The 14,601-nt window shown below is 46.0% G+C and overlaps 1 protein-coding gene across 4 annotated transcripts in view; it reads right to left on the bottom strand.

Moving 5' to 3' along the window:
- Positions 1 to 1,133, bottom strand: part of LOC128346611 (retinol dehydrogenase 16-like) — a 37,903-nt gene extending 36,770 nt beyond the window's left edge. For 2 of the 4 annotated variants that reach the window (XR_008317084.1, XM_053300079.1), the window contains exon 1: positions 945 to 1,133. The gene's annotated coding sequence lies outside the window, so the exon portion shown is untranslated. Of the gene's footprint in view, positions 1 to 726; positions 882 to 944 lie in introns of those variants that run through there. The other 2 variants (XM_053300081.1, XM_053300080.1) reach the window with 2 other exon arrangements.
- Positions 1,134 to 14,601: the final 13,468 nt, after the last annotated feature.

Raw genomic sequence — 14,601 nt, forward strand, 5'->3', positions numbered from 1 at the left:
GGGTTTGAAAAAGAAAATCCACCTAATCTCCTGGTGGGGGGAGAAGAGAAGAGAAGCTCCATCTGCTTGTTGTAGCTTCCCAAGAGAATCAGGCACCCGGGGAGAGAAGCAATTGTGTCACAGCAAAGCTGCAAGCACTTTTGGGAAGGCTGACTAGTTAGAGAGGCACAGAGAGTGTAATGCCCTAGCCAAAGCCAACCAACAAGCTCGTGGCCAGGGTGGGAAGATCTGACGCAGGGAACCATTACCTCCAGCTGCTCAAGGGCAAACTACACAGAAGGCTGAAGCTTGGCTACTGGGACTCTCAACTTCATTTTCTTCTTGTAAAAGCAGCCTCCGGTCGGCCTCCAATTTGGATTAGGGCCGTAGCCCTCTTTTTTTGTCAGCTGCTTTGCAAGGCAGGGACATCCCTTGAGTTAATAGCCCGGGGAGTCCAGCCTTCCCCCAAAGGGGCCGTAGCAGCCCCTGGCAATCCATCTCCTCACCTTGCTATTAGCTGCAGAAGAGATAGTTTAGGGGTACAAACTGTCTCTTAAGTTTTCCCCTGCTGCGTGCAACGAGTAGTTTGGGGGGGGGCGATTTAAGGCAGGATACTAGCGGCATTGGGGGAGGTCTGGATCACCACCCCCCCCCCGCGGCCCCGATCCAAAACAACCCCTCTCGCTGCTTTTACAGGGGGGAAATACAGAGCTCCACACACTCTGCCACGATACTGTATCACTTCACCTCCGGCTGTCTTGAGTTTGCAAGTCGCGACCCACGAAGATACCGAGAAGACAGTCACGCTTCCCACTCCCAGCAAACGCACAGCCGCTTCCAAACTTTGGAGGCACACTCCTAGCCACGCCCTCCCCAATCCACTTCACCTCCAAGGAGCGCTCCCTCCCTCCCAAAGACTGCCCTGACGCCTTTGCATTCTGCTGCAAACACCAACCAAGACTTGCCTCGTAAAGACAAGCTGCTGCCTGCGACTCGCTGACCGACCTTTCTTCCGCTCTTCTTTGCAAGGCCTTGTTTGCAGCGTGGCAATCAGGAAACTAATTGGAGGCCAAGAGGAATTTGTGGAGATACCAGTCCCGCCCATTCATCTGCCTGGGGTAACGACGGGGAGAGACAGGGAAGGACTGGATTGGTACGGAGGCGGAAGGGAACCTCCTGCACCTTTAAGGCTGCAAAGCTTCACCCTGGGGGGAGTAAATCCAGTTGCGATCAGGGGAATTGCTTCTAAGTAAACACACATAGGCTTGGGTTTCCAAGGCTATACTTAATATACTTTGTATACTTAATTTGGGAGTAAAGCCCATTATGATCCGTGGAGCTGTGCTTTCTTTCAGATCCACAGGTTTGGGCTCTAGGACTTCTTTCAGTCATCGCAAAGGACGGAGTGCTTCGCCGGGGTTGAGGCCTCCAAAAAAAGAGGCCGTTTCCCCTTTAAATCCTGCATCTATTGTAATTTGTAAACAGATTGCTAGAGGACAACTTCTAAGAATCCAGGACTTGGGAAATATCCTCTCCTGTAGAGTTGCACCTAGGTAATTTTGGACCCTGGACCTAAAGGCCTTTGGACACCCACCCTGCAAATGAAATATCATCATGCTCCGCCAGGCAACCACAACACCCAGGACAGACTAAAGAGGATTTGGAGGCCCCCAGGGGCTGTGGAGGCCCTGGACTTCAGCCCCAAAGTCCAGGGCTAAGAGCACTTTTGCTCTCCTGCAGGTTATATTAACGTGTGGTGTATGCTGTTTGCTGTCATTGACACAAGCTTTATATCTGCAAGAAGAAGAAGAAAGTGAGAAGACTGAAAATAAAAATGGAATGCAAAAGTAATGCGTTCAAAATCAGGACAGATTCTCACCTGTGAAGTGTTTTCAGAGGTATGATTGCAAGCCTGGATTGCCCTGTGCACACTATGTTCAATATACAATCTGTGTACAGTGTACACACAGGTCTGTATACATATACAGTTAAACACACATGTTCCATGCATGTGCAGTAGGTTGAACCTACTTCCTGGGCCAGTTCGAATTATACTTTGTTCACCAGTCCCAGCAGTTAGTTAGTTAGTTTGTTTAGTTTACCTCTTTTCAACAAAAAGGTTTTCAAAGTGAACATAGAAAAAGGAACAAGAAATAAGATAAGGATGTGTGCACCATGAGCACACATGTCCTTCCCCTGTCTTGTCTCCTGATGCGCTGGAACACTTTGGGGGCAGCAGGGGCACAGCTAGGGGAGTGGGGCCCGTGTTCACTGCTCTTCTTCATGGCCCCTCAGAGTGAGTGAGGGAGATAATGAAGAAAACAGGGAGAGGTGGAGCTGGGGGCCCTCAGAAGCTGGCAGGCATGGGTTCTTTGAACCCATCCACTAAGTTATAGCTATGCTCCTGGGATAGTCTAAACTACAAATATGAATTTAAGCCCGCCACACGATTAGAGAAAGGCACCCTGGCATGGATGGAAGAATATCCACGCTGAATGCACATCTGGGGCTGACTGATGAACTGTTGTCAGTCCTGGTTTTAGTATCTTCCAAGGATTAAAAAGTACACACAGGGCTTTGAATAATGCCAGATTGAGCTATATGACAAGCTGCCCAAAAGATTCTATGGGAGGCTTCACACGTGACAGAAAACCTGTGACCTGGTATGTGCATGTGCCCAATGCTGACATTGGGCGTGTCATCTGAACCTGCCAATGTCAGCAAAGTCTACTTGCAGTTCCATCCTTGACATCTGTAACCTCCTTGGGATCTAGGTTACAGGCAGTGTTCCCTCTATCAAGGATTCCCAGGTGTTGTTGATTACAACTCCCATAATTCCCAAGCAAAAGCCATTGCAGCTGGGAATTCTGGGAGTTGTAGTCAACAACATCTGGGAATCCCTGTTAGAGGGAACACTGGTTACAGGTATCGGATTCAGAACAGCAAGTAGGGTGGAATATGCAGACATTCATGGGTTTGATATGCCCTTTGTTTATTGGCATCCACTTCCCAACACTGAAAGCAGCACTGGCATCATTAGCTTGTTTTCACATTGCCCAAGCAACGGTTCTATTGAGGCAATGAATGCAATTTAACCCAAGTTTCTTCTCTCCTCTCAGACAATCACTGCAATTCTTTTTGAAAAGCCAACAAAGGAAGCTAATTGTCATTTCCCCCTTCCACTTCATTCATGATTTACATATGAGATGGTGCAAATTCATCGTTGCCTTGTCAAATATAAATAGCAAGAAGGTTGTTTTAACATCCTGGTGATGACCCCAAGAAACGATCAGGTGAAGCACAGGTTGACATATTCTAGTCATCAGATGGCATATTTACTTTATATTTAATGAACTAATGTAATGTGTGACAGGCTGTTAGTTAGCCCTGCCCTGTCCCTTGTGGTGGGGGCAGCTTGGGAGACAGCCCCAGCCACACAGAAGACCACACACACAGCCGAGCAGCAGCATTGTAAGTAAGTGAGCTTTACTGTGTTTCCCCACCCCTGTCCCAAATCCACAGCCCAGGGGTTTATTTCCTCACTATTTTACTACTTAGATAGGTTCTGCTCTGCCCCCACATCCTCCCCCTTTATGAGAATTTCTAGGGTGTTGGACTAGAACCAGGCAGACCAAGTTCAAATTCTCATTCAGCCATGAAACCCACTGGGTGACTCTGGGTGAGTCCCTTCTCTCTCAGCCTAAACTAGTTCATAGGGTTGCTGTGAGGAGAAACATAACTATGTACACTGCTCTGGGCTCCTTGAAGGAAGCATGGAATATAAATGTAAAAATAAAATAGAAGTCCCTTCTGCATTAGTCCCTAAATAAAATAGATGTCCCTTCAGAAGTCCCTTAATGGCTTGGGTACAGGGTACTTAAAAGAGTGCCTTCTTTGTCATGAACCCTGCTGCCTATTAAGATCACCTGGGACCAGTGTTCCCTCTAACAGGGATTCCCAGATGTTGTTGACTACAACTCCCAGAATCCTCAGCTGCAATGTCTTTTGCTTTGGAATTATGGGAGTTGTAGTCAACAACATCTGGGAATCCCTGTTAGAGGGAACACTGCTTGGGGCTTTTACACACACGGCTTTTAGCTTGCATCCCCTCCAGAATGGAAGGTACGACTTCACATATCAGCTGGATTTACCCCCAAGTCCCCTGTGAGCTATCAAGTCCCCTGTGAGCTATCATCCTGCTTTCCCCCCAAATTACTGCTGCAAATTCTAGCTTGGCTCAAATTATGTCTGAGGTTAAAAAAAATTCTATTTGCGGCAGCTTTTTATAGGGGAAACTGAGCTTTCTGGTTTGCCCCGCCACTTCTCCTGTGATGTGTGGAGGGGCCATTGCTAGTAATTTGGCTTTTTTCAAAACTCGCACTTGTGCAAGGCTAAATGAAGGGGAGTTTGACAGCCTTGTTGGGTGTGGGCTGCTCTGAGTGATTTGTAATTGTGAGTGTTGGGGAGTAGGGGTTGTGGCAGATGGGGGGCGGGATGAGGTGATGAAGGCAAACACAAAGGCAAGTTCATTATAAAACCCAGCAAAGATTTGGGTCAGATTTGGCAGGTTTGGCTGAAGTGTTCTGTTGTCTGCTGCTGAGCAACTTGTCTCGCCGGTCTTCCGCAACTAGCTGTCAAACTTAAAAAAACAAACAAAAGGTCTCTCACCTCCTCCTCTGGGATGTGACTGGTTTGAGGAAAAACCCAGAGCAAACTGTGGGGACACACACAGGGAAAAGATCCGCAGGGAATGCTGACAAGAACTGACCCTATGTGGATGGCCCATCTAATCACCCGAATTAAACAGCTGTGAATCTACTCTGAAGCAGTTTCGCTCTCTGGATACCTCAAAGCATGAAGCCATGTCTGGATAACTCCCCAGGGAAGTCTGCTTATAGTTGCCACTAGTTTGTTTGGTAACAACTCAGGGCTGGGCTGCCTCTGTGGCTGGCTTGGGGCTTTGGAATATACTCCCTGTCAAAATAAGAACATCTCCATCTGTTTCCTGCACGTGCACATGTATGACGTGCACACACGCACCAGGAACTTCTGGTCACTTCTGGTCCGAGAAAGAAACGGGGCGGCAGGGAGGTATGCTGCTGCCCTGCTGGACTGTTTGACTATACAGTGCCAGTGGGGAAAATGCTGCGAGAGGTTTAAGAGCACCTTCCCTCACTCTTAAAGTTATCCAACCCCCCCTTCAAACTGGCTCGAACACAGGTCCACAGAACTGGTTCAGCACTCCTAGAATGGAACACCAAACGGTTCCGTGCACATCTCTAGCCAGCACCATATCCCATGGCAGGGAATTCCATAGATTAATTATGCACTGTACAATTAAAGTACTTCCTTTGGTTGGTCCTAAGTTTCCCGGCCTTCAGTTTCATGCGATGACCCCTGGTTCTAGTGTTGTGAGAGAGGGAGAAATGTTTCTCTGTCCACCCTCTCTACTCCATGCATAGTTTTATACACCTTGATCATGTTTCCCTGTGGTCGCTTCTTTTCCAAACTAGAAAGCCCTAGATGCTGTAGCCTTGCCTCATAAGGAAAGTGCTCCAGGCCAGTGTTCCCTCTAAGAGGGATTCCCAGATGTTGTTGACTACAACTCTCATAATTCCCAAGCAAAAGCCATTGTAGCGGGGATTCTGGGAGTTGTAGTCAACAACATCTGGGAATCCCTGTTAGAGGGAACACTGCTCCAGGCCCCTGATCATCTTGGTTGTTCTCTTTTGCACCTTGTCCAGTTCTACAATGTCCTTCTTAAGATACAGTGACCAGAACTGCACACAGTACTCCAAATGTGGCTGCACTATAGATTTGTATAAGGGCATTATAATTTTAGCATTTTTATTTTCAATCCCCTTCCTAACAATCCCTAGCATGGAATTTGCCTTTACCACAGCTGTTGCGCACTAAGTTGACAATTTCAACAAGCGGCCCACTACAGCCCCAAGGTCTCTCTCCTGGTCAGTCACGGACAGCTCAGACCCCACAAGTGTATATATGAAGTTGGGGTTTTCCATCCCAATGTGCATCACTTTACACTTTCATACATTGAACTACATTTGTCATTTTGTCACCCACTCACCCAGTTTGGAGAGATCCTTTTGCAGCTCTTCACAATCTGTTTGGGATTTCACTACCCCAAAGGGTTTAGTGTCACCTGCAGTTTCAACAAATCCTAGAACTGACTGTGTCTTCCTGACTGTCAGCACTGTCAGTCTACGTAGCCTAGTTCTAGACAATAATATATATATTTAGTATATTCTAAACGTTAATCCTGAAGACTATAACACAGTGTAATCATGCATTCTTTTAATAGGAGTACACAAGGTCCAGATGACATACTCACAGCACCATCTGCTGGTCATTTTCTACCAGTTCATTATGAGAATCAACTGCATTTATCTGAAAAGAGATAATTCTAGTCACAGATTGGCAGCAGATAACCAGCAAATGGTGCAAATAAAATAAAATAAAATCTTTATTGTTATGGTCATTCGACCAGCAAAACACAAAGTACAAAAGCTTTACATAAAAGCAAACTTGGTCAAATAAAGTAATAAACTGTTGAAACATAAAACAGAACCATAACACCCAAGTTCATCCATTACATAAAACAGAGGGCTCCATGCATTATAATAATCTAAAATTTAATTCAATCCAACCCCATATCTCGCTTCTCAACATTTCTTATCCTAGTCTTATTAGCCAGAAACAATACTTCACCACATTATAAGAGACAACATCCCAACGGTCTGTCAAAAGTAATTCCAGATAGAACTGCTCAGAACAACTGAGGTATGCGGTTAAAAAAGGACTTCTATATCTCTCCTGCAAAGTTTGATAAAACTGACAATTCAAGATAACATGGGCCGTTGACTCCACTTCCCCAGAACCACAAGGGCAGACACGCTCCTTATAGAGAATCTTACAGTATCTCCCCTCCCGGACAGCCGTTTCTAGGGCATTACACCGGGCCAGTGTCAGAGCCCTCCAGAAACTAGGTACTAATATTTTATTAAGGTATCTTGCTGGGCCAGACAGTGATGTTTGATTACCTAAATAGGTGTCAACTCCTATCTGGCTTCTATCCATCTGTTTCTCCATATCTATAATGCGTTGGCGCAGACATGATCTTGCTCTCCCATAGCCCAAGACAACCAAAGCATCACTGGAGAAGCCATAGTAACTCAACCCCTTCTCCACATAATATTTCCACCTAGACCTATATGTATCATTCAACACTAAGGGTGCTAGTCCTACTGGCTGAAAAATCAACTTCAGCCAATATTCAAATATTACCAACCAAACACTTGCCTCCACCTGAATCCAGCCTGCTTCCAATTGTAGAAATGCATTGGAGACACCCCGGGTAGTTGGAGCACACTTCTCAAAAACTTTGATTGGATTGCCTCCAGCCTGGCAAGGTTGAAATAGATACCTAGCTGTGCTCCATAAAGGAGCAAAGGCCGGACTTTGGCCAAAAAAAGTTTAAGGGCAGCCGGAACAAACTGTGCACCTTGCCTCCTATGAAAGGAGTTAATAGCTGCTGCTGCCCTCGAGACATTTTGTATTATATATTCCTTGTGCGCATTCGTCCTAGTATTGGTCTGGAAGACTATACCCAAATACTTAAACTGTGATACCTGTTCGGTCTATGTCCATTCAACATCCAACACCGCTTCTTAGGTTTGTTGGCAAAAGCCATCACCTTGGTCTTTTCATAGTTATGGTGATCACCTGTGAATCACAGTAGGACACCAACGCATTAAGGGCTTTCTTGAGGCCAACTGGGGTCCGTGATTAAAGTCACTGCATCATCTGCATATAGGAGTATATTCAAGTGTCTATTGGCCAGCTTAGGGGGGTGAAAATCCTGGTTATTCATCTGAGTAACTAAGTTATTAATATTAAGTTATTAATATAGAAATTGAATAACATTGGTGCCAAAATACACCCCTGCCTAACCCCTCTACTTGTTCTGATTTCATTTGTAAGATGCCCTTTGTTACTGCAATGCACCCTTATTCTTGAATTTTCATGCATCTTAATTATTAAGAGGAACAACCGCCTATCAATGGATGATCTTACCAATTTTCCCCACAGTATTTCCCATGAGATTAAATCAAATGCGTATTTAAAATCTACGAACGTAGCATATAATGTAGAATTAGACTTTCCTGTATATTTATCGGCTAAATGTTGAAGTACCAAGGCTGGGTCCGCTACCAAGCGACCTGCCTTGAAACCATTTTGCTCCTCTACTAGGATCTTTTCTGTGTCAAGCCAATCTACCAGATGATTATACAAATGTCTAGTGTACAGCTTACTCACTATGCTAAGAAGACCAATAGGGCGGTAATTCCCTGGCAGCTTCCGATCACCCTTCTTATATATGGGGACCATGATAGCAACTCCCCAATCTTTTGGTACACACGCTGTCCTATCAATATAAGAAAACAATGCTGCCAATACAGGGATCCACCATTCTAAATTGCAAGTTATTACCTCCGCCGATATATAATCGGCACCAGGTGCTTTCCCTGGTTTTGTTTGACACGTGAAGCAATTTCTGCACACGATACCAATGGCCATTCAGTTAAGGTGTCAGCATTTACCTCTGGAACTTTGACATTTATTTCCGATTTCCTATACAACTTACAAAAATGCTCTTCCCAGGCTGCGGCTGTTATTTGACAATCAGACCTTAAAGGATGATTGCTCTGTTGTGCAATAATATGCTAGAATAAAGACGAATTTTTAAGTTGAGCAGCCTCTATTAATTGATTCCACACAACTCTATCCGCTTCCCTTTTTTTAGTTTTCAGTAGCTGTTATAATGCCTCTTGGCTTATACCAAAGAATAAGATGGCATTAAACAGGGCTTTCCCACATAAGTCTGATACAGGTACTCTCGCAGCAGCTTCTTTTTTGCATCAATGCATTCCTTATCAAACCAGCTTTTAGACCGAGGAAAATTCCTTGACCCCCTCTTATCCTGATCCCGAGTCAATAGAGGTTGAAGCAAATGGTGCTGTGAAACTGACTGATGGAGAAAGATCATCTGGAGCCCTTTACACACATACACACTCCCCGCCGCCCCCCCCCATATCTGGAAGCACCCTTAGTGTGAATTCCCTAGGTTTTTAAAAATGATATGCACTTATGCTGGAATATATCAGCATGTGGAAGGACCCATAGATAGCCATTATTAGAATGAGAACACGTAACAGGGCTGCTCCATTTATAAAAAGGAGTATTGAAAGTAAGGGTGTGCAATTCGGGTTTTCAGTGATTCAGTTCGGGACCCGAACCGAATCACCCCCGATCTGTTCTGTGCCCAAATCTGGGCCACCCGAATCACCCCTGATTCAGTTAGGGTTCGGATTAAATCCTAATCTGAATTGATTCGGGAAGGAAAAATGGGTCCCAGGGGCAAAATAGTGGGGTGGAGTGGTAGTGCCCAATGGTTGGAGGCTACCACCCAAATTTCAGGGGAAATGGGCAAAGGGCTTGTTTTGGGGGAATTTTTGAAGTTTTAGTGTCTTTGGGGCAGTTCAGGGGCATAGAGTGGGATCTGGGCAAAAAGAGTGGGGTGGGGTGGTAGTGCCTAATGGGTGAAGGCTACCACCCCAATTTCAGAGTGATTGGGCAGAGGGCTGATTTTTGGGGAATTGTTGAAGTTTACGTGTCTTTAAGGTTTTCCCCCATAGAGAAGCATTGAGGTGTCAGCAAATGGATAGCTTCACACGGGGGGCAAAGGGGTGGCCTAGAGCAGAGTGGGGTTGGTGGTAGTGCCAGGTAGGGTCAAGGAAGCTACCTGAATTTTTTCAAAGGATTTGGGCAGAGGGCTGATTTTTGGGGAATTGTTAAAGTTTATGCATCTTTAAGGTTTTTCCCCATAGAGAAGCATTGAGGTGTCAGCAGCCCCATAAGTGCACTTGGGGGGGTGCTGGGGTGGCCCAGAGCGAGTGGTAGTGTAGTGCACATAGGGTGCCAACCACCCCCACGGGTTTCTAACCCATGGGGTACAGGGTTCTGTTGTTTCAGAGGTATTCTGTGTGTGGATTCTATAGATTCTATAGGGGTGGTAGCCTCCACTCATTAGGCACTACCACCCCACCCCACTATTTTTCCCCAGATCCCACTCTATGCCCCCAAACTGTCCCAAAGACACTAAAACTTCAAAAATTCCCCCAAAACAAGCCCTTTGCCCAATTCCCCTGAAATTTGGGTGGTAGCCTCCAACCATTAGGCACTACCACCACACCCCACTATTTTGCCCCTGGGACCCAAAATTTGGGCTGACATCACTTCAGACCTTTTTGCATTCAAATCAATGGATGCAAAAAGGCAGGAAATTCAAAGAGATATCCTGAATCACCCGAATTTTTCGGGTCCGAAATTCGGGTGATTCGGCTCGGCCCTGAAAAATATCGGGGGACATCGGGGTGATTCGGTTCGGACCCAAATCACCCGAAATTGCTCGTTTCGGGCACAGATCGTTCTGTGCCCGAAATTTTTTGCACATCCCTAATTGAAAGTACACAATCATTTGCTACTTTGTTTCAGTGGTAGCTCCCCAAATCCAGCATCCAAAGGAGAGAGAGAGAGAGAGAGAGAGAGAGAGAGAGAGAGAGAGGGAGAGGTAACCTACCATTTGACCAGATATACCCTCTCACATGAGTATTGGAAAAATTTCCACATTGTTCAGGATCCAGTTACCATAGGGACCCATCTTTTTTTCTACTGCGGCTAGATAATAAACTCATTCTGTAGCTTCTTCAACTTCTTCTGTAGGTTCAGCATCTTCTGTTACATCTACCTCAATCAGTCTATTAAGTTCCTCCTTTAGCTTGTCTCTGAGAATCAAAGGGATAAGTTCATCCTGTTTTATATTCTCTTGAGGGCTTTCCTGTGCCCATAAAGAGATATTGAAATGGATTCTCAGTGTACATGGGGTTCCTAGTCTTCCGTACTGGGTACCTTTTACATAAGACCAAGCATCTTACAGGTTCAGATATAGGTATATCTCCATCCCTAAAACAACTAGAAATGATAGCTTCATGTTTCTCTTTATCTTGACATCTGATTCACAGACTCCCAGAGTGGGAATTAGCTCTTCACTGTAAGTCTTAGTTGAATCAGTTTGTATTCCATATGACTTGGAGTTCTCTCTAGGCCTTTTAGGGATGTGCACAAAACCGATTTTGCCGGTTTTGTCTGAACCAAAAGTTCAGTTTTGTCCTGGTCGAGCTAGACCTGATTTGAGTTTGAACAGAGGCGGTTTGACCCATACTCATAAAGGGGAATCCAGTGAGGATTCCCCTTTGCCCATGCAGGGGCAGGTATGCTGCCCCAAGTATAAAGGTGGCAGCAGAAGGGGAGTAAATCTGTAGTCACAAGTAGAAGCCATGGCAAATGGCCTCTGCATCTGCATGGAGGTCATTAAAATGTCCTCCCTGTGTGCACAGATGCTCAAACTGGGCCAAAGAACCCCACCAGCGGGGTGGGGGAGAGATGCCCCCCTCAGTGGCATGGCAGCTTGTACTTAAGAGTACATATTTACTCCTGCCCCCTCTATTCTTAGGACAGCCCCCCTGCCCCTGTTCTGGTAAAGCAGAATACTCACCGGATTCCCCTTCAGCAATATAGCTCCAAACCCTTGTCTCTGAGAGAGGAGAGGACAGCTGGTCTTGTGGTAGCAAGCATGACTGGTCCCCTTAGTTAAGCAGGGTCCACCCTGGTTGCATATGAATGGGAGACTAGACGTGTGAACACTGTAAGATATTCCCTGCTTACTTGGCAAAGAAGCAACTTTCAACGTGGTGATTCTCTTTATTTAGGAGGGGGAGAGTAACTGGCCGTATCCACCCCTAGCACAGTACCTCCAGTGGCTGTTGCTGGTGTCTATCTTATGTTTCTTTTTTGATTGTGAGCCCTCTGGGGACAGGGATCCAGAGGTGTAGCTATAATTGGGCGAACGGGTTCAAAGAACCCGAGCCGTGCCCAATCAGGAGCCGCCATTTGCGGCCCTGACACACTCCCCGCGTCTGACGTCAGATGCGGGGTTGGTAGTTTAGCTCCCGAGTGGGGGCCGTGCGGCCCCTTCAGGAGCTAAGACTGGTGCTGCATTTGCAGGGAAGAGCCACTCCTGGGCTGCGCTGCGAACGCAGCACCAGCCTTTGTCTAATTGCCGAAGGGACCGCATGGCCCCTTCAGCAGTTAAGCTGCTTCTCCCGAACGGAGCCTCAAAGTTCCATTTGGGAGCCAGACCACGCCCCCCGCATCTGACATCAGATGCGGGGGCGTGGCTATCCCCTGCGTCTGACTTCAGACGCAGGGGGCGGGGCTATCGGGGCACCCGCCACGGCCACACACGGGCCACCGGCGGGCTAGCTACGCACCTACAGGGATCCATCTTATTTATTTATTATTTCTCTGTGTAAATTGCCCTGAGCCATTTTTGGAAGGGCGGTATAGAAATCGAATAAATAACAACAACAACAATAATAATAATAAATAATTCCCTCAGGGGATGGAGCCACTCTGGGAAGAGCATCTAGGTTCCAGGTTCCCTCCCTGGCATCTCCAAGACATCTCCTGGGCTGAGAGAGATCCCTGCCTGCAACCTTGGAAAAGCCGCTGCCAGTCTGTGAAGACAAGACTGAGCTAGATGGACCAATGGTCTGACTCAGTATATGGCAGCTTCCTATGTTCTTATGTACCCACTTGGTTAGAACCAGACCCAGTTTGGTTCAAACTCAGACTAGTCCGTTAGACACCAAACCTGGCTCAAGCTGAGCCGGCTCGCACACCCTATCTTACACCAACCTCCTCAGATTCTACATTTATTTTAGCTCCAGTATCCATCTCGTATGTAACTAAATTCCCATGGGTGTTTAGATAAATTGTCCAATCACTGGAAGCCACTATATGCACACATCTTGTATAAGAGCTTTCTGTTGTGCTAATGTTGCTTTCAGTGCTTGCCTGCAGTTTTGCAGGGTAAGTCTGCCTTTAGCAAATATGAGAAAAGCCAGGACACTGTTCAAAGCCAGGACACTGACTGGACTGGAGAGAGGGCATGCCTTCCGTTCTTGCCTGTGGGTTCCCCAGAGCAATCTGGGGGAAAACAGGGTGCTATATCAGCAGCAGGGCTGTTCTTATGGACTGGTGGTTTCTGCTTCCACATACAAGCTGTCATGTCAAACTGCACTGAGCAGTCAAACCGCCCTGAGCTATTTTGGGAAGGGTGGCATATAAATTGAATGAATGAATGAATGAATAAAATAATAAATGTGTGTAGCTTTTTCTAGATACATTCTAACCATTTCTTGTACAGTTTGAATCAGAAGCTCTCCTCCTGCCTTGCTGCAGCATGCTCTTTTTGCTTTGAGGCTGTCTGCTCCAATCAACTGTTGCGTTGTCTTGTTTTCCCTTCAAAACTTGCCATCACACCTTCTGCAGCTTGGCAAATTCTGATTGCCTTTCCCAGGTTTCAGTTAGAGTCCATAAGCAGCCTTTTACTTAGGCCTGGATCCTGAATACCAATGGCAACTTAATCTCAAATTAATGAATCTGCAGCGTCTCCAAAATTATGCATCTGGGTTAATAGACTAAGATCTCTAATAAAAGATTCAAATGGTTCCCCTTCCTTTTGTACTTGCACACAAAATGGCTCTCTCTCAAAAGTTTTATTTAGTTTCGGGGTGCAACACTCCTTAAATTTCTGTAACACAGAAACAGCAACTAGCTGTTTATCTGTTTAGGTGTAAAAGGTTAAATACTTCAAGTCTTCAGTCCAACAATATGCAAAAAGATAGCTTCATTTTGTTCATCCTCTTTTCCAGAATTGCTCCATTTATTTCTCTGCTGTCTTTTCCTGGTATTATCTTCCCTAGAAGTTATGTAACACCTGAGAAGCTAAACACAGTGTAGACTTTCAGTTGCTACACAGATATCATTATGAATAAGTTATATACCAACTGAGAATCTACACTGTGTTTTAGATTCTCAGACGTTACGTAAATTAAAAACTTGGTGGGTTCAAAAAATGCAATGAGCCCTTTCTCACAAGCAGTGAGAAAGGGCAAGTGGGGAGGAAGGCTTGAAGAGCTTACCACCCCACAGACAACTGAGGGCTCCCTCTTCAGTGGGTAGATCACCCACCTAGGCAACTACTGGCTCCTGCTGGTAGCTCAGGGGGTCGGGTGCCAAGACATCTCACCCTGACTCCTGAAGCTACCATAATGCACCATGCAAGTGTGCTGTGCATTATGGGGATCCCTCCCCCCTCCCCAAATCTGCCCGGGATCCCTGCAGCCTGCCAGCTGTGGCTGCAAGCAGCAGGCCATCACAGAAATGCTCTCCTAACCTCATTTTACAGGGTAGCTGTGGAGGCGGGTTTGTCGCCGAAGTGCCGCCGGGATCGAGCCCGATCCTGGCGGCACACACACGCAGGCAAAACCAGGCTGGGCTTTCTTAGCTTTAATAAGTGGTACATAAAATAACCCTAAAATCCTTCCAATTATTCACACCTTTAAAACACACGAAAACAAACACTCCTATAATAAACAGTATGTAAACTTAGAGGCTCTACACATAATTGTGTGTGTA

Source organism: Hemicordylus capensis, chromosome 2 (genome assembly GCF_027244095.1).
Source record: "Hemicordylus capensis ecotype Gifberg chromosome 2, rHemCap1.1.pri, whole genome shotgun sequence".
Lineage (NCBI taxonomy): Eukaryota > Metazoa > Chordata > Lepidosauria > Squamata > Cordylidae > Hemicordylus > Hemicordylus capensis.